Below are 19,333 nucleotides of genomic sequence, written 5' to 3'. Positions count from 1 at the left end.
TTATAATATGTCAACTGCTCACTTGTTCATGAATACTCTCAGATTTATTTTTCAACAAATTGCCCAGCCGCACTCTCTGGACGGGTGCTGGGGTCTCTGCCCCGGATTTGGGGCCGCATCTTCCTGCAGAAACTGATACAAAGCGAGGCCTCTGCGGTCCAGCGGCTGCGGGCCAGGCTCCGCCCCAGCGCTGCGGCCACCAATCAGCTCCCGGGACGCCCCCACGCCCCCCGCATCCCCCCTCCCACCCCGTCTGCCTGCGACTTTCCACGTCCCCAGCGTCGTCGGCCGCCCAGTCCCTTCTCACCTGAGAGGCGCCTTCCCTTAGGGAACTGACGCTGCCCCCTGCGAGCAGGTCTTCTCTGCCCCAACCCGCGCCGCAGGGAAGAGCGGGGCAAACGGTGAGTGGCCCAAAGAGGCCTGCTAGTGACACAGGCCACTGCTTGAAGTGCGGTGGCCCGGGAGGGGAGACCGGGGACAGAGGGATGCCCGGGGAGACTGTGCGTGGTGTGGGGTAGGGAAGGATGGGGACTGGTGTGGGCCTCTGCGGGGCCCCAAGGGGAGGGTGGCAGACGTGTCGAATAGAGGACTTCTTGCTGTTTACCTCTCGGATCCTTCTCTGCAGTCTCTGCAGCTCCGTCTCTCTTTTCTTCTTGCCGCATTGTTTTTCACCCTTGCTTGTCAGAAGGCGATGGATGAACTTCCCCTTGCCCATTTTCTTGCGCTTTTGTGTGTGTGCTCTGCAAGGAACTACGGAGATTTGAGCTAAAAGGGAGCCCTGGAGGTGATGTTATCTCATCTCCTGCGGCCTTGCTTTTGAATTATTTGGGCGTTGCTTGTCTTTACAGGAACACTCCCACCCCACCCCACCCCACCCCTCGAAAGGTAATGTCCTCACCTACTCCAGTGTTCTAGGCACCCAAAGGCTCTGAGCGTGTCAGCTCTGTGGGAGGGAGGTGCAAGGTGCCGGAGGGGTGGTGGTGAGAGTAGGTGTGGAGAAGCAGGCTGAACATTTAGTCTGGAATGTCTTTGGCCTTAGCAGTAAGTGCCGGATTATAAACAGTTCCCCAGGGAAACAGCCCAAGCTGGCCAATGAACGAGTTCGGTCAACCTGCAATAGACTGTGAATGCCTTAGAAAGGAAGGATTTATGAATCACATAATCATGAAACTTCTTGGAACACGTGCAAGGCAAATTAGACATAAAGGACCAAATGTATCTGTCTAGCAGACCATCCATCCATCCGTCCATCCATCCGTCCGTCCATCCATCCATCCATCCGTCCATCCATCCATCCTTTCATATTCCAAACTATTTATTTATTTGTCCATTGACTTCATTTCAATACCTTGCTTTCTTTTTTGCTTTGATTTTTTTTAATCATTAAGAGGCATTATAAAACATCTAAGAATGGTCTAGAGAATAATGAATAAAATGCCTGACCACCACCTAGGTCGAAAAAATAAGATATTGCAGTACCTTAGAAGCCCCCTTCTCCCTCCCCCGAGAGGTGACATCTCTCCTGATGTTTGTATTAATTATTTCTTTGCTTTTCTTTATAGCTTTGTGATTTGTGTGTGCATTCCAGAAACATATATGTACATATTTGCTTTCCCTTTTTTGAAATTTTCATATTAATGGCAGTATACTGTACATACTCAAGTTTTTGAGATTCACCGTTGTTGATGGTTCCTTCATTTTCACTGTTTATGGTATGAGTATACTATAGTTTATCCATTCTCCATTTAGGCTGTTGCTAGTATGGAAAAGGTATTAGCTATCTAGTGCTATGTAACAAATTACCTCAAGACTTGGCTTAACACAAAACAAAACAAAAACCTATTAGTTCACTTTCTGTGGGTCAGGAATCCATCTGGGAATCTCTGACTCAGTATCTCTCATGGGCTGGTCTCTAAGCAAGGTGTTGGCGAGACTGCAATCATCTGAAGGCTGAGGGTAGAGGGGAACCCCTTTCAAACTTCCTCAGGTGACTCTTGGCAGGCCTCTTGGCCTCACGGGCTTGGGTTGGACACATCAGTTCCTTGCCAAATGGGCCTCTATTTAGGAGTTAGTCAAAACATGGAAACTTGCTCCCCCAGGGTAAAGGCTCCCTGAGAGAAAGAGAGAGAAAGACGAAGGCCAGATTCTTTTTGTAACCTAATCTCAAAAGTGACATGTGATCTTCTATTAGAAGTGAGTCACTATTTGCAGCCCACACTCCAGGGAAAGGGCTTATATCAAAGGGCTTATATGAATATCAGGAGGCAGGAATCATTGGGGGCCATTATAAAGGCTGCCTACTACAGGGGATATTAACAAATAATGTTGTTCCCCAACACTCTTGTACATGTCTTCTGTTTCTCATGCACAGGCTCACTCTGGTTCCCTGGATTGTATACCTAGAATTACTGGGCTATAAGATTGGTGTATGTTCAACTTCATTAGGTTATTTCCAACCATTTCCAAAGTATTGAGCCAGTTTTTACTCCCTCCAGCAATGGATGAGCGTTTCTGTTCCTCCACATACTTGTTATAACTTGGTATTATCAAATTTCATTTTTAGCCAGTCTGGTGGGCATGAAATAGTGTTCCATTGTGATTTTAATTAGCATTTCTCTTCTAACTAATGAAATGTCCATCTTTTCATACATCTGTGAACTCTTGTGCATCCTCTCTGAAATCCTGGTTCCTGTCTTTTCCTCATTTTCATAGTGGGTTGTTTGTCTTTTTCTTATTGACTCATTGGAATGCTTTCCTTATATAATGTGGAGGATAGTCACTCCTTTGTCAGCTGTATATGCCACAAATACTTGCTTTCAGTTTGGTGCTTAGCTTTTCTTTCTCTGTATGTCCATTTCTCTTAAAGAACTAAGTTTTGAATTTTAATTTCAAGTTACCAAGATTTTCTTTTATACTTTGTCTTGTTTGAGAAAATTGTTTTCTCAAGATAATACATTAATTTTACTACATTTACCTCTAAAAGCATTCATAGTTTTGCATTTGGCAATTAGTCTTAATCCACCTGGAAACTGATTGTTATATTGTTTATTGCACAGGGATAATCAATTGTCTCAACACTAGCGATCTGAATAAATTTGGTTTTTCATATATGCATGAATTTGTTATAAGCTCCCTAATCCTATAGTTATCTATTTCCCTCACTACTCTACTTTTAGAATAAGTCTTGAAATATGGTAATAAAGATCCTGCTATTTATTTTATTCTTCTTCAGAAGTGTTTTAACAATTCTTGGATCTTTGACCTTCCATATAAATATTTAAATAAACTTGTCAAGTTCTCCAAAACAAGAAACAAACTAGCAAACAAACATACCCACTAGAATTTTAATTGATATTGCATTAACTTTATATATCAATCTGTGGAGAAAAGGCCTCTTTAAGATTTGTACCTGGGGTGCCTGGGTGGCTCAGCTGGTTAAGTGTCTGACTCGATTTCAGCTCAGGTCATGATCTCACGGTTCATGAGATTGAGCCTTGTGGGTGAGATCAAGCCCTGTGTGGGCTCTGTGCTGACAGCATGGAGCCTGCTTGGATTCTCTCTGTCTCTCTCTCTCTCTCTCTCTCTCTCTGTGTCTCCCAACATAAATAAGCAGTAAAAAAAAAGATGTTTCACCTTTTCATCTATGAACTTGGTATATAATGCTATTTATTTAGTTCATCTTTAATGTTTTTCAATATTTTGTAATATTTTTATTGCTTTCCTTTTGCTTACTTTTATTAAATTTATTTCTAAGTACATTATATTTTTACCGCTATTGTAAATGTTTTCTTTTGTAAGTTTATATTGTGTAGCTTATTGCTGCTTCTGTATCATTCATTTGCCTTTTATATATTAACTGTATCAAGCTTGATAAACTCCATTAATAGTTCAAAAATTACCTATAGAGTCTTTCAGATTTGCTACATAGGCAATCATATCACCTGAAAATAATGACGGTTTTGTTTCTTCCTTTCCAATCCCTATACCTTTAATTTCTTTTTCCTGTCTTACTACATTGCCAGTATAAAGAATAAAAGTAGAGAAGGGCATCTTGTTTTATCCTTAACATAATAAAGAGGAAAGATTTCATTAGGTCAACTTTAAATATTGCATTTGCAATGGTTATTTTGTAATTGCCTTGTCCCATAAGAAAGTTTGATTCTTCTTCTGATAAGCACTTTTATTATGAGGAGATGTTTTATTGAATGCTTCTTCTGGAGCTATTGATTTTCTCATATATTTTTTCCATTTAAATATGTTAATATGATGAAGTGTAGTATTCAATCTTTAATATTAATTCAACTTTGCATTCCTGGAACAAATGGCCGATGGTAAATATGCAATAACTTTTATGTAAAGATACAGATATAAAGATAAGCATTAGATATCGGCATTTGTATATGTAAATTGAGATTGACATGTAGTTATCCCGTTTGGTTCTAACTTTATCTGTTATTGATATCATCTCATAAAATAAGATGAGTAGTATTCTCTCTATTCTGTAGAAGAATTCTGTGGAATTTGGAAGAATTTGGTCTAGGTTGTAATTATCTGGTCCTTGAGTATTTCCTCGAATCACCAGCAAAACCTTTAGGGAGTGAAGTTCACTTTATCAGAATGTATTAAACTTGTTGTTTCAGTTACTTTAAGGATTTTAGGATTATTTAGGTCTTCTTATGGAATCAATTTTCATTAAACTTGTTTTCTAAGATATTTTACCATTACATATGTGTATTATTCAAACAATAGAATAAAATGGTTTTATAATATTCTCTCATTATCTGTTTAAACAGTTTCATCACCTATTATTCTGACCCATTTTTTCATTATTAATGTGTGTATATATTTTCTCATTTTATTTTGACTAATTTTGTCAGAATTTGGACTACTTTATTAGCTCTTTCACATACTTACACACACACACACACACACACACACACACACACACCCCTTAGGGGTTTTTTTCATTAATTATTTTATTAGTATTTCTTGATTCTTTGAATTTTTATTTATTTTCTAAGCTTTTAAAAATATATATTTCTTTATTTACTTTTGAGAGAGAGAGAGAGAGAGAGAGAGAGAGAGAGAGAATATGCATGTGATTGGGGGAGGGGCAGAGAGAGAATCCCAAGCAGGCTCCATGCTGTCAGCACAGAGCCCTACACAGGGCGTGATCCCACGAAAAGTGAGATCATGACCAGAGCCAAAATCAAAAGTTGGTCACTTAACCAACTGAGTCATCCAGGCGCCCCTTATTTTCTAAGCTTTTAAGGTATATGCTTAGCTTGTTAAACTCTTAAAACTATAAAATTTTGTCACTGCTTAGCTGTCTCTCACAAGTTTTGATATGAATATTTTGCTATTATGTAGCTTTAAGTATCTATAATTTTGATTATGATTTCTTATTTAAGCCATGCAATTTTTTGGACAGTGTACTTTAATTTTCAGTTATTCACATGAAGATTCTTTATTTTGCAGTAAATGTTGCCTAATTCATAATGTAGTCAGAGAATGTACAATATCAAGTGCTTTTGATTTCTTGAAGCTAGTTTCATAACCTACCACACAGTGAGTTTCATCTGTGTGCTTGAAAATAATGTGTAGTTTCTAATTATATAATGTCCTATATATACCTTTAAAACAAGTGCATTAATTATGCAATCCAGATCTTCCATACCGTTACCAATTTTTATCTGTTTGAATTATCAATTACAAAAATACGTATGTTAAAATCTCTCACTCTGATGGTAGATTTTGAAATTTATCATTATAGATCTGTATATTTTTACTTTATATATTTTGAGGCTATGTTACTAGTGAATTGGAGTAAATTGAAAATTTTATCATAATGTAGGGATTCAATATTGTGGCTACCTATTAATGCTTTTTGTTTTAAATTCTTAATTTGCTCAGGTATCAAATCAAGGTTTCTCTGGGGCTCCTGGGTGGCTCAGTTGGTTGAGTGTCCGACTTCGGCTCAGGTCACGATCTCACAGTTCGTGAGTTTGAGCCCCACATCAGACTCTGTGCTGACAGCTCAGAGCCTGGAGCCTGCTTCAGATTCTGTGTCTCCCTATCTCTCTCTGCTCCTCCCCTGCTCACACGCTGTCTTTGTCTTAAAAATAAATAAAGATTTAAATCAATCAATCAAGGTTTCTCTGATTAGTGTTTACCCTGATTGGTGTTTACTTCCAAGGAAGATTTATCTTTCTTTCATCCTGTGGCTTTAAATATTTCTGAATCTATGTTTCAAGGATATATATCATGAACTTATTTGTATTTTTTAAATGCTGGGTTTTAAAATTATTGTTTGACAGGGCATTTGGGTGGCTCAGTTGGTTGAGCTTCCAACTTCACCTCAGGTCATGATTTCATGGTTCATGAGTTCAAGCCCTGCATCAGGCCCACTGCTGTCAGCACAGAGCCTGCTTCAGATCCTCTGTCCCCATCTCCCTCTGCCCCTCCCCTGCTCACGTTCTCGCTCTCAAAAATGAATAAACATTTTAAAAAATAAGGAAAATAAAATTATCGTTTGACAATTTATAACTTACCACTGAATAATTTATTCCAGTTATATTTATTGTGATTAGTAGTGCAAATAGATTTATTTCTGTAATTTTATTTGCTTATTATTTTTTATGCTTTGTCTGTCTCTTTTATTCCTCTCCCCTCTTTTACTCCTTTGTGTCCCCATTTTACTGCTCCTCTTATTTGGAAATTACATGTTGTAACACTTTAGTTTGAATGTTTTAGGAATACTCCAAAATTCCTAAATTTTATAACTTAGTTGTATGATACATTTAATTCATAACATTTATTGAGGTAGAACTGAGAGATAAAATTTGCATGTAAAAAAGATGTACAATGTGATATGTATAATTATTAAATGATTACCACACATGCTAATTAATTCACTGATCACCACACATAGTTTACCGTTTTTGTGTGTATGAGAACTGAGATCTATTTTTTTTAGCAAATTTCAAGTATATATACAATATTATTAACTGTAGACACTGTACTATACATTAGATCTCCAGAACTTATTTATCTTACATATCTGAAACTTTGCAACCTTTGACCTATATATCTCCCCATTTCCCCCACCTCCCACATTCTAGTAACCACCATGCTACTTTCTGCTTCTGAGTTCGACTATTTTAGATTCCACATACGAGATCATACAGTATTTGCCTTATTTCAAAACTTAACATAATGCATTCAAGTTTCATCCGTGTTGCCACAAATGGCCAGATTTTCTTCTTTTTTATGGCTAAATACATTCCACTGTATATTCATACAACAATTTATTTATCCATTCATTCATTTGCTAGACACTTAAGTTTTTTCCATACCTCGGTGTTACTGCGAATAATGCTGCAGTGAACAAGTGAACATGGACGTGCAAATATCACTTCTAGATATTGATTTCATTTCCTTTGAATATATACCTAAAAGCTGGATTCCTGGATAATATGGTAGTTCTATTTTTTTTTCATTTTTTTTTTATTTTAGAGAGAGAGAGAGAGAGAGAGCAGGGAAGCGGGACAAAGGGAGAGGGAGAGAGAAATAATTTTAAGCAGGCTCTATGCCCAGCTGAGAGCCTGATTGATGCAGGGCTCAATCTCACAACCATGAGATCATGACCTGTGCCAAAATCAAGAGCTGGACGCTTAACTGACTGAGCCATCCAAGCACACAGGTAGTTCTGCTTTTAATTTCAGAAGGAACATCCATGCTATTCCCCATAATGGCTATACCAATATGCATTCACACCAACGGCGCACAAGTCTTTCCTTTTCTCCATATCCTCACCAACACTTTTTATCTTTTTGGTAGTGGCTCTTCTAACAGGTTATGAGGTGATATGTCATGGTTTAGATTTGTATTTCCCTGATGATTAGTGGACTTGTGTGCCTTTTCATATACCTATTGGCCATTTGTATGTCTTCCTTTGAGAAATGTCCGCTTACGTCCTGTGCTCATTTTTTAATTGGACCATTTACTATTTAGTTGCTTGAATTCCTTACGTATTTTGGATATTAACCCCTTGTTGGGGATGTATGGTTTACAAATATTTTCTCCGATTCCATAAGTTGTCCCTTCACTCTGCTGATTGTTTCCTTTGCTGTGGAGATGCTTTTCAGTTTGAAGTAGTCCCACTGGTTTAGTTTTTCTCTTGTTGCCTGTTGCTCTGGATCCCCTTTGAGGTCATATAAACATTTATTGCCCAGATCAATGTCAAGAACTTTCTTCCCTATGTTTACTTCTAGTAGCTTTACAATTTTAAGTCTTTAATGCATTTTGAGTTGATTTTCGTATATGGTATGAGATAATAGCCTAATTTCACTTTTTTGCATGTGGGTATACAGTTATTTCAATACCATTTATTGAAGAGTCTATTCTTTCCCCATTGTGTGTTCTTTGTACTTTTGTTGACAATGAGTTGGATACAAATGTATGGGCCTATTTCTGGGCTCTCTACTTTTTTCCATTGGCCTATATGTTTTTATGCAAGTACCATAGTATTTTGATTACTATAGCTTTGTAGTATAGTTTGAAATCGGGCATTTTATGCCTCAAATTTTATTCTTCTTGCTGAAGATGGCTTTAGAAACTTGAGTTCTTTTATGGTCCATACGAATTTTGGAATTTTTTTCTATTTTTGTGAAAAAATGCCATTGGAATTTTGATAGGGATTATATTAAATTAATAGATAATTTTGGTTGGTATGGACATTTTAACCTTAATTCTTCCAATCTATGAACATGGAATATCGTTTCATTTATTTGTGTCTTCAACATTTTTCTTCAACGTTTTACAGTTATCAGTGTACAGATCTTTTACCTCCTTGGTTAAATTGGTTAAGTATTTTATTGTTTTTAATGCTATTGTAAATGGGGTTGTTTTCTTACTTTCCTTTACAGATACTTCACTGTTAGTATAGAAAAACATAACTAATTTTTATATGTTGATTAGGTTTCCTGAAACCATACTGAATATGCTGAATTCATTTATTAGTTCTAACAGTTTTTTGATGGAGCTTTTATAGTTTCTATATATGAGTTTTAATTCTATACTGAAATCCTCCAACCTGGCTTCTGTAATTTTTTAACATATTGATCACAGTTATTTTATTTATTTATTTATTTATTTATTTATTTATTTATTTATTTATTTTAATATATGAAATTTATTGTCAAATTGGTTTCCATACAACATCCAGTGCTCATCCCAAAATATGCCCTCTTCAATGCCCAATGACCTACCCTCCCCTCCCTCCAACCCCCCATCAACCCTCAGTTTGTTCTCAGTTTTTAAGAGTCTCTTATGCTTTGGCTCTCTCCCACTCTAACCTCTTTTTTTTTTTTTTTCCTTCCTCTCCCTCATGGGTTTCTGTTAAGTTTCTCAGGATCCACATAAGAGTGAAAACATATGGTATCTGTCTTTCTCTGTATGGCTTATTTCACTTAGCGTCACACTCTCCAGTTCCATCCATGTTGCTACAAAAGGCCATATTTCATTCTTTCTCATTGCCACGTAGTACTCCATTGGATCACAGTTATTTTAAAGTAAGTCCCTAAGAATGCAAATGTCCAAGCCACCTGTGAGTCTATTTCTATTATTTGTTGTTTCTTTTGAGTTCTTGGCCATGTCTTCTGATTTTTACCCTCCCTCTAAATTTTTGATGGGGTGCAGGACATCATGAATGAAAAATTATAAAGTTATGGTTGATGTTATTGTTTGTCAAAGAGGACTTTGGGGGGGACGGGGAACAGATAAAGTACCAGAAGATTACTTTCATACTATCAAAGTTGAGTTTTAAGCTTTCTTAAAACTGGTACATTTGAAGTTTTTCCTTTACCCACCCTTAATGCTTACTCCTAAGGTGTCATTCTTATTGATACGCCATGGATTTTCTCAACTGAAAGCAGAGTGTTGATAAGAATCACTTACTTCTGTGGGACTTGTCCTCTACTGCTTTGTTCCCAGAGCAGTACAATTACTGAATTGACAGCTCAGCTATTTAGCATGTTAGCCTCTATTTTCAACAAGTTTTTTTTGGGGGGGAAGGTGGGGGGTCTATCCCTGTGTGCGCAGAGCTTGAAAGTCAGTCAGCCAGGGACAAATTAAGGGGAACTTGTACATAGATTTTTACATTCACTTCTCAGGGACTTCTTCTTGTCTGAAATGTTGCCCTTTGGGTTCAGTTGGTTTGAGAATCCTGAACCAGTAAGATTGACACTTTCAGCTCGTGAAATGCATTGTGAACTGGAAACTATCCTAAACCAAAAAGCCACAGCAGATGTGGAACTCATGTCCTGTGTTTTTCTTCCCTTGGGACTGTAGCTTCTCAAGTTCTCCCTGTGTTGTTTGCTCTTCAAAGTCTTCCATTGTTTCCTATATTTTGTCCAACATCTATTGCTGTGAATTTTCAGTGGAAGTATTGTTCCAAATAAGGTATCCTCTCAACGCCAGATTTAGAAGTCTCACCATTTTGTCTTACATTTTAGATAATTTATCTAATATTATTTTATTTCTTCTTGAGATACATCCTTTAGAATTTCCTTTAAAGAGCTTTTGAAAATGAATTCTCAGTATTTGCTGGTCATTTTTAAGACACTTATAATAGAAGATAATGCCAGGACAGCACTAGGGGTCAGAAAGCAGGGAGGGTAGCATTTGACTAGCCACCAGTTTTAGATTATTATGGATGGTGCTGCTTTGAATATTCTAGTGCATGTCTTTTGGTGACGTGTATATGCATCTTGGGTATATGTATATACCTAAGAGTGGTATTACTGAGTAGTCCTATTTTTTTCAAAATTATTTTTGTAACATTTTAAAAATACAAAATGTCTAAAGAAAAAAATTACTGGCCAACCCACCCCACTTCTTGAGGTAGCCAAATATGTCCTTATTTTTCCTGCTAGATAAACATAAATACACAAAAGGAGCATTACAAGATTTTCACTGAAAGTATATATTGGGAGCATTCAAGGTATAACTTGAGCTCATCCTTTTTAGAACTCCATAATATTTTACAGTATGGATTTTTAACAAATTGTTTATTCATCCCAATGTAGCCGAGTATTTACAGAACGTAACATCTCCAAATTTATTTCAGTACTTTCAGGATTTCCTGGCAATTTCTGTTACTCGAGGTAGAAACTGGAAAGAAAAGCAGAAATGCTAGAGAAAGTATAAATAAGGAAGGATATAGGATTTAAAACCGAGCTAGTAATGTGCAGTCTGAAAGAGAGAGAGGCTAGAACTAGCTGAAGTTTTAGCAGCTATAGAAAGAAAATGATAGGCTGACCTCACGTTCATGTATCTTGTCCATCCATCCGTCAAGTGGACATTACGAAGTACCGGTTTGTGGCCACATGAAGTGGAGAATCTGAAGAAGAAGAAGAAGAAGAAAACATAGGTCTAGACTTATGTTTCCTCTAGTGTGGTGAGTGGTAATGAAACCGTGAAGTAATACAGGATGTAGCAATCTATCCCCTTTACCACGGAGTCCGCATTCCTGTGGAAGGTCCAGCCTGGACACTGCTTTGCAGGAGGGGAGAAAGCTGTTTCATGGTCGCTTCCTGAGAAGTTTGGCCAGGGACACCTTCTCCTTAGGCACCCAGAGAACAGGGGCCAGTGCAGTGAGGGGTGAAGGCTGAGGAAACAGGCGAATGTGCAGAGGCCACACGAATCTTTCAGGTCTTTGGGACCGGCAGCCATAAAAGGGACAGGTGGTTTTCCCCCAGCTTCTCATGTTGAGCTCACCAAGCTAGATGAGCAGACATGGACTCAAGACAGGGCCATATAGTCCAGTCCCCGCTCAAAAGTCACCTGTTATATCCCACTCTTTCTTGACTGAAATGAGACAGGATGAAGAACAAAGTTCAAGAATCCCCCACACAGGGAGAAATCGTATTTATAGAGGCCTCGCTACCAGCTACCTGAGCAAGGATCTTTTTATCTATTTTAGTTGATTAAATGTATCGTTTTTTATCACAAAATGACACATATCATCATTGAAATGTTAAAGAGGGGTGTGAAGTAAAGATACTTAAAAGTAATCCACTCTTAACTGTCTGAACTGATTCTAATATTTTCATGTGTGTTTTCCATATAATTCCTGTGTTTATATAAGCATATATATTTTAAAAGTTTTTCGTACAAAAATGCAAGCTCTCCATTCTTACTACCATGGTTAAATGTTCATTAAAAATATGAATATAGCTACAGCCCCAGTCCTGGCACATATATGTAGATTTAACTCATCCTTGTCTTACATACAAATCTATATTTACCAACCCCTCCCTTGTTGGTAAATAGTCTCAAGGATTTATTATTATTTTTTTTAATCGCCCTGCCGCGACACCGTCCAGCCATCGTGGCTGCATCCTCTCCCAGAACCCGACACAAAGCAGGGCCTCTGAGGTCTGGGGGCGGCCGGCCAGGCTCCGCCCCCCCCCCCCCCGCCGCAGCCGCCAATCAGCTCCCGGGATGCACGCCCCCCCCCAGCCCCTCTCCGCACTGCAGCCAGTCTCCCCCCACACGCCTCCCGCCCCCACCTCCACCAATTACCAAATCCGCAGGCTGATTGCCCTGTCTCCTTGTCACGTCTCTGCAGAGGAGTCCCTTCCCCCTCCGAAGTAGCCCGGTGTGCAAACTGCTGGATAACGGGTGAGTCTCGTCCAAAGACGGTTCTAGAACCGGGGAAGGCCTCCCCCGGCGCACCGATCAGGTCCACCGATCAAGCCCGCACGGCCCGGGGGGCGGGGGAGGGGGGAGAAGGACGGACCCGCCCGGGGTCCGGGGGAGCGCGGGGGAGGGGGCGCCTGCCGGGCTGCGAAGGTAGTCGGGCTTTGGGCCTGAGACCGCTTGGGCCTAAGGAGGCGGACGGCTTCCAAAGAGGATTCCCTGCGGTCTCTCCATCCCTGTGTCTGGTTCTGCTCCTTTTCTACCACTCTGGCTCTTCTTTCTTTCGTGCTTCATTCTTGTTCTCCAGGAATTTATGCCTTTTAAAAACACTTCTCATAATGAAATGTTCCAAAACTGCAGATAGGTACAGACAATAACGTAACAGAATTATCAGATGCGAACATTTTTTTATTACCTTCCCTTCAGCGCACTTGGTCTCCCCCACTCCGCCGTGTGTGTGTGTGTGTGTGTGTGTGTGTGTGTGTGTGTCCCCTCCTTCTAAGAAACAAAACCTGACAGTGAAAATCCTTACTCCACCAAATCTCGTGTCCATCCTCAGATGTTAAGTTATATTCTGTCCTTCTCATGTATATTTTTGTACTTTTATTGTATTTATCTTTATGTAAGCAATATGTGCGTTTTTGTTTTGCCCCTTAACGTTTTTCGTGAAACTCGGTATTTGGGGGTTTTGCCTTGCGGTGCTTCTAGTCGTGGCATTTCAGACTGGAAAGGGACTTAGCAAGTTTCCAGCCCTCCTCCTTCATCATCTGGGAGCCCTGAGCCCTGTGGGAGGTAAAGGATCTGCCTGCTCACTTTCACACAGGTGGTCCTTCACTGGGCAGGAGCCTGAATTGAGGTTCTCTTGGTTTCTGTTCCCTGCGTTCGGCGTTTTATGCCACTGAGCTCACCTACCCACATCCCCCTGTTGGCTCTTGCTGATATGATTCGGTTTGGGGAAGGATTTAAAGAAGAAAGGAAATTGGAAAGGGGGTTGAAGGGAGGTGCCGAAAGGAAATATGACTTGGATGCATTTTCCTGAACACGAAGAATTGAATCTTAGCACAACTTGAGTATTTATTTTACTTAAGAAGCGCTGGTACAGTCTTACTGATCTAAGAACCTTGTAAGTGTTCACTCACCTAATTTAAGCCTTGTAAGAGATCTGTAATATAGGTACTAATTTCAGCATCCCCGGTGTACAGGTAAAACCGAAGTGCAGAGTAACTCTGGGGAAGCCACTCAGCCTGTGAAGTGTAGCACCGCGATCTGAATCCAGGGCATCTGGTGACAGCCTTGAGTTTCTAACCGCTGCGCCACCCTGCACTTCACATGCTGGAACTAGCTAGCACCTGAGGGAGGTGAAGGCTCCAGACGAAGTGAGGAGCAACAGTCAGCTGGTTACTGGAAGCGAGTTCGAGGTAGAAATAGGAACGGAAATGGACCCAGATGCATAAACTCTGGCTGCCTATTGTCTGTCTGCAATATCCTCTCATTTTTCACTTACAGAAGTAACGTATGTAACAATGCAGAGCTCTAGGAAAGTTGTCCTCTGCTGTTCCTCAGGGCAGACGGTACTAACAGGTAGAGACGCAGCGGGCCTTCTCCCACCGCAATACGAATAGGTAAAGGGCTAGTTTTTACTATAAAAACGAAAGCATTGTCAACAGCTTCCTACAGTTTTTATTTTCCCCTTGGCAGTGCGTCAAGTACATTCCCCCCAACCAAATGGAGATCTAAGCTCCTCCTAAGAACTGATACCCTATCATTTATTCAGCCTTGCCCTGGGTAACGAGTAGAGTTTATGTCCCTAATCCCGTCCACTCTGCCAGGGTGGGGGCCGTCGCAGCGCCGAGCCCACTGGGCCGGCGACACAAAGAAGCGCTGTCCCCTGCCAAGCGCCGCCCCTCGGGCTGGCGGTCGCGCCCGGGAGGAAGTGGGGAGGAGGAGACTCCTCGGGAACCCCTCCTCCCGGTGCCCGCTCGCCAGCCTGCCCGGCGCCGCCCGCAGGGAAGCCCCTTCCCCGCAGCACCGCGCGTCCCCTCTGCGCCCAGCCCTGCCCCCTCCGGCTGTCCCCGTGGAAGTCGCAGGGCGACCTGGTGAGTGGCCCTCTGCGAAAGCGCAGGAGGGGCGGCCGGCGGTGGCCTCGGCCCGGCTCCGGGGAGGGCGGTGCCGGAGGCCGAGGGGGCGCGATGGGGACGCGGGCGGACCTGCGGCAGCGGCGCGCCGCGGGGCCGGGGGACTCCCAGGCCGGGGACGGGCCTCTCGCTGACCGTGTCCGCGCCCCTGCTGGTGATGTTCTCTGGCCTGGGCGCCGCGTCGCCGCTGCCGCAGTGCTGCCCCTCTCCGGGCTCTGACATCTGATGTTTGTGTTTGCGTGCTTTGTGTCGTCGAGACGCGCAGGCCCGAGCGGGAGCACAGCATCTCGTCCACAGCTGCGTCGGAGGAGAATGCCGCAGCCCAGGGAGGAGGCAGGGCTCGCGCGGGGTCACACAGGTGGCTGGTGACAGAGCATCACTTCTGTCTTACTGCCCTTTGATCTTTGCAAACACCGGCGCGGGGACTGAGCTCCCTTGCCCACTCTCACCGGCCCGCTGGAGGCTGGGGTGTGTGTGTGTGTGTGTGTGTGTGTGTGTGTGTGTCCACGCGCGCGCGGGCGCGTGTAAGTGCAGGAAGGGCCAGTGGTCTGTCTGTGTACCCCTACCTCACCCCAACCGTGCCAGCGGGTCTGGAGCCATTCCCTGCCAGGCAGAGCTTTTCCGCTTCGCTCCCCTCCTCCCCATGCTGTCCTCCCCCGCCCCCCACCCGTGTACCTCCCCCGATCCCAGCCCCTCTCCCTTCCTCCTCTGACGTCACCGCCAAGCTTTTTGCCTACTGGTTCTGAGCCTGCGTAGGATGGTCTGGCTGGGGTGGGAGCCTGGAGGTTAACGGAGAGGATCCCACACCAGAAGAAGGTGTCAACAACCCCTCGAGGTTGAGAATGACCTGTCTTGCACGTTGTCCCTCTGATAGAACGCTCTGCTCTCGGAGGCAGGCCGGTCACCACTCCCGGGCTCCTGCGTGATGCCTTCTCCTGGGAGTTTCCTGGTGAGAGAACTGAGCAAATATGAGTGAGGGAAAGAGAGCCCCAGGGGAACTCAGGAATTAAGGGAATGTAGTGAGATAGGAACAGGGGAACAGAAAACAGCATTTTGAATCGTGCTTTTTAGGGAATGGGGGAGGGATGGGACAGGGCCACCAGGAGGCCTTCAAAAACATTGGTAATGGTCTGTTTTTTAAGTTGGGTAGTAGCTACGTAGGAATGTTTAATTTTTTAACTTTTTACCATCTGTGTCCTTCCACACACATTACATATTCCTTACCATTAAAAAAATTTTAATGGTTTTTTTTTTGAGAGAGAGTGTGGGGGGGAGGGGCAGCGAGAGAGGGAGACACAGAATCTGAAGCAGGCTCCAGGTGTGAGGCTTGAACTCATGAATCATGAGATCATGACCTGAGCCGAAGTCAAATGCTCAGCCTACTGAGCCACTCAGGTGCCCCAATGAAACCATTTTTAAGTGAAAAACAAGTAAGATTGATCTGTAAGTATGTAGGACAGAATGCAAAAGAAGGGGGAACCCACCCCAACTCTAGTTTAGTTGATGGACACTGGAAAGGATATTGGATGTATACAGGGAAAAAGAAACAGGGGCTCGTGGAAGAAAATGGCATGGAGAAGGGAAGACCTATAGGACTGGATGTCTGTGGTATTACTCATTCATCAAGGCCAAGGTAGCTATTTGCTGGAGAAGTGATCCTAGGCCTGCCCTTGATACCCACATCCATCTCCCAGTCACCCATCCATGGAGTACGTCTTCATTCTCCTGGGGAATCCAAAGAATCAAACATATCCCCTGATTTCAGACACGTATCCTGCTTTGGGGATTTGAAATCAAACCATAATGCAGGATGTGGCACATTATCCAAGACCAGCCCACTACCCTCCTTCCCTTCCAAATACAGCTCTTACAGGAAAACACCATTTAGGTAGCATGAGGCCTCTTTGTGGTAGGGGGAGGGATTTGTAGAGTTACAAGTTGTGCTTGAGGTACTTTCTGCTTTATGGGTGCCTTGGGTTCCAGCAAGCTCAGAGGCCAGAGTTGGCCCAAAGGAGAGAAAGCAGGAGCCATGGAAGGAGAATGGAGGATGAAGAACTTAGAGAAATAAAAGGGATTCCCCCAGGCCGTGTCCATCTGTGTTCCCCAAGCTAGGAGAGCAAACAGGGATTTGGGCATAAACAGGAAGCATTTCGTTTAACAGTCAAGTGCTGCAGTCCTGGATATAACTGGTTAAAGTGGGAACAGAACCAGCTGCAAAGTTCAAGGAACCCCACAGAGGAGGAAACCAGATTTCTTGGTGGGTAAATGCTCAACCGATTGGGAGATGAACAAAGACATTTTAGAATGAGTGAGAGATGATCGGTTGAGCAGGCCAATGATGTTATACTCATTCATTTAATGTTTGCTTGAAGTTCTATTATCTGTGTTATTTTTCACTGTGATACACACAGCAGTTCAAAGGATGCAGACTTGTGCGCCTCGTCCCTTCCTGACGCAGTGAATGTTCGCATGCTGAAATGTGGCCTCCGTAGATTTTTTTTTTAATCGTATATAAAATCCTGGTACTTAAGAGGCTTATCTATTTCCGGTATTTACAAGTGTGGACTCCAGTATAAGATTCCCCAGGTTTGAATCCTGGGTCCCACCGCTCACACCTGTGTGACTTGAGCAAGTAACACATTCTCTGGCCATCACATTTTTTGTTTTTGCCCACCTATAAAATGGAGATAGTGATAATACATACCTCACAGGTGTATTGTTAGGATCAAGGAACTGATGTAAAGCACTTCCAGTAACGTCTGGAGCCTGGGGAGCACTGTAGTGTCATTACTACTACTAAAACGATTACTATTTTCATTCATACAAAAACGGGTGTGTGTCCTGTGTACAGTGATTTGAAAGTTTCATTTAAAACACACCTAGGGTGTTCTACGTATGTGCAAAATTTAACGCATTCTTTGTAACAGTGATGGGATATTCTACAATATAGATGATCATACTTTATTCAGACATTCTCCCTCTCAAAAGCTGGCTTGCCACACACACAGTGTTGGTATAAAGCTGAGGCTGCACTCAAGTCCCCACTCGTGATGCAGGACGGAGAGGAGGTGAGCTTGAGTGTCCCCACCAAACCCCACTCACCTCGGGCCACTAGTCCAGCCCAGGAGACAGGTAGAAGGAGGCAACTCCACAGGAAGAGCCCTCTTCATTCTGGTCCCCTCCTTTTCAGGTGTCGAGGCCATCTGCCTGTGTCTTTGTCACTTTTCCACAGATAGTTCTTCTCCCATGAACTAGCTGGAAAGACAGCTAGTGAGAGAAAAATGTGAGCTCCCTGCCCTGAGCATTTTTGGAGGATCCGCACTGGCAGCGACAAGGGCCCCCAGAGGAGGGATCTGACGGGAGGCTCTTTCCGGGTGGGGCGTGTATGGGTGGCTGCCTGGGGGCTGCGCCCTGGGGTCTTATGTTGCCATAATGGGTTGTGGGGTGCCACAGTTTGTGGAAGTGGGGTAGGTGTGCTTTAGGGTAGAGAGCTGCACCCACAGGAGTCACAGATGGTTCCAGAAAACATCCTTCGTCATTTATCTCCTAGGTTTGCATTTATCGGTCTCCATTCATAGTTTCGTATGGCAGCGAGCATCCTTGTACATATATCTGTAATGCTGCTCTTATTTCTGTAGGCAGGGTTATCAGAAGAGGGATTGCTGGTCTGGGGACAGGCTCGGCCCTGAAACGGAGCTGCCACTCTGTTGACAAAGCAATCTGTCAGATCGCTCTCAGCTTCTCGGCCCGTCCGGCAAATTGCAGTAGTGTCCGCTTAGCCTTTTGGACATTGGGCATTATTGTCTGCCTTCACCTTCTCCGCCTTCTCCTCCTCCTCCCTCCCTCTCTCCCTCACCATCTCCCTTTTTTGTGGGCAGCATCATGCATCCTATCGTGAATTGCCTGAAAGTGAGATTGAGCATATTTTCATAGACTAATTGGCCATTTAAATGTCCTCTTCTGTGAATATCTTCTCTTAAAAGGATAGGATTTCAGCAGATAGAAAGATGTGGGAGAGGGAACAGGAAGGAAAGAGAATCTAAAATGACAGCAGGGTATGTCCAGGGATGCCAAGTGTTCTGGAAACTGCAGAGTGGCCGGAGACATGGCTGGAAAATGGAAGGAACAGCCCGCCCCGGAGACCTTAAACCCCAGGATAAAGGTGTCAGATTTAACCCCGTAGGAAAAGGCGAAGCTCCAGGCGGGGGTTCTCTTCTGGGAACTAATGTGATCCGTGGCTTTAGGAGAACACAGGCCAGATCATCAAGACCCTGGTGACTTAGAAACTGGATCACTTCAGTCGAGGAATGAATTACCGAGCACCCGAACTAGGTTACTGGCAGTGTGGTTGGAAACCATGAACGATGACCTTGACAGGCCTGTGACCAGCTGGATACGGGACAGGAGAGAGAAGGGACACAACCGTGCCTGTGTGGTTTGCCGTCCTGGCTATTTGTGGACACCAGGAAGAACGGAGAAGGCACAAGCCCTTGGCA

General features: G+C 42.9%; 1 protein-coding gene across 5 annotated transcripts in view; it reads left to right on the top strand.

The window, feature by feature from the left end:
* Positions 1-266: 266 nt before the first annotated feature.
* TCAF1 (TRPM8 channel associated factor 1) overlaps positions 267-19,333 on the top strand; it is a 53,406-nt gene continuing 34,339 nt past the window's right edge. For 3 of the 5 annotated variants that reach the window (XM_023250676.2, XM_023250677.2, XM_045052898.1), the window contains exon 1: positions 14,667-14,798. The gene's annotated coding sequence lies outside the window, so the exon portion shown is untranslated. Of the gene's footprint in view, positions 402-12,551; positions 12,685-14,666; positions 14,799-19,333 lie in introns of those variants that run through there. The other 2 variants (XM_006929456.3, XM_011280675.3) reach the window with 2 other exon arrangements.

This window comes from Felis catus, chromosome A2 (assembly GCF_018350175.1).
Source record: "Felis catus isolate Fca126 chromosome A2, F.catus_Fca126_mat1.0, whole genome shotgun sequence".
Taxonomy (NCBI): Eukaryota; Metazoa; Chordata; class Mammalia; order Carnivora; family Felidae; genus Felis; species Felis catus.
The sequence above is the reverse complement of the archived record's forward strand: the minus strand, read 5'-3'. Positions and strand labels throughout refer to the sequence as shown.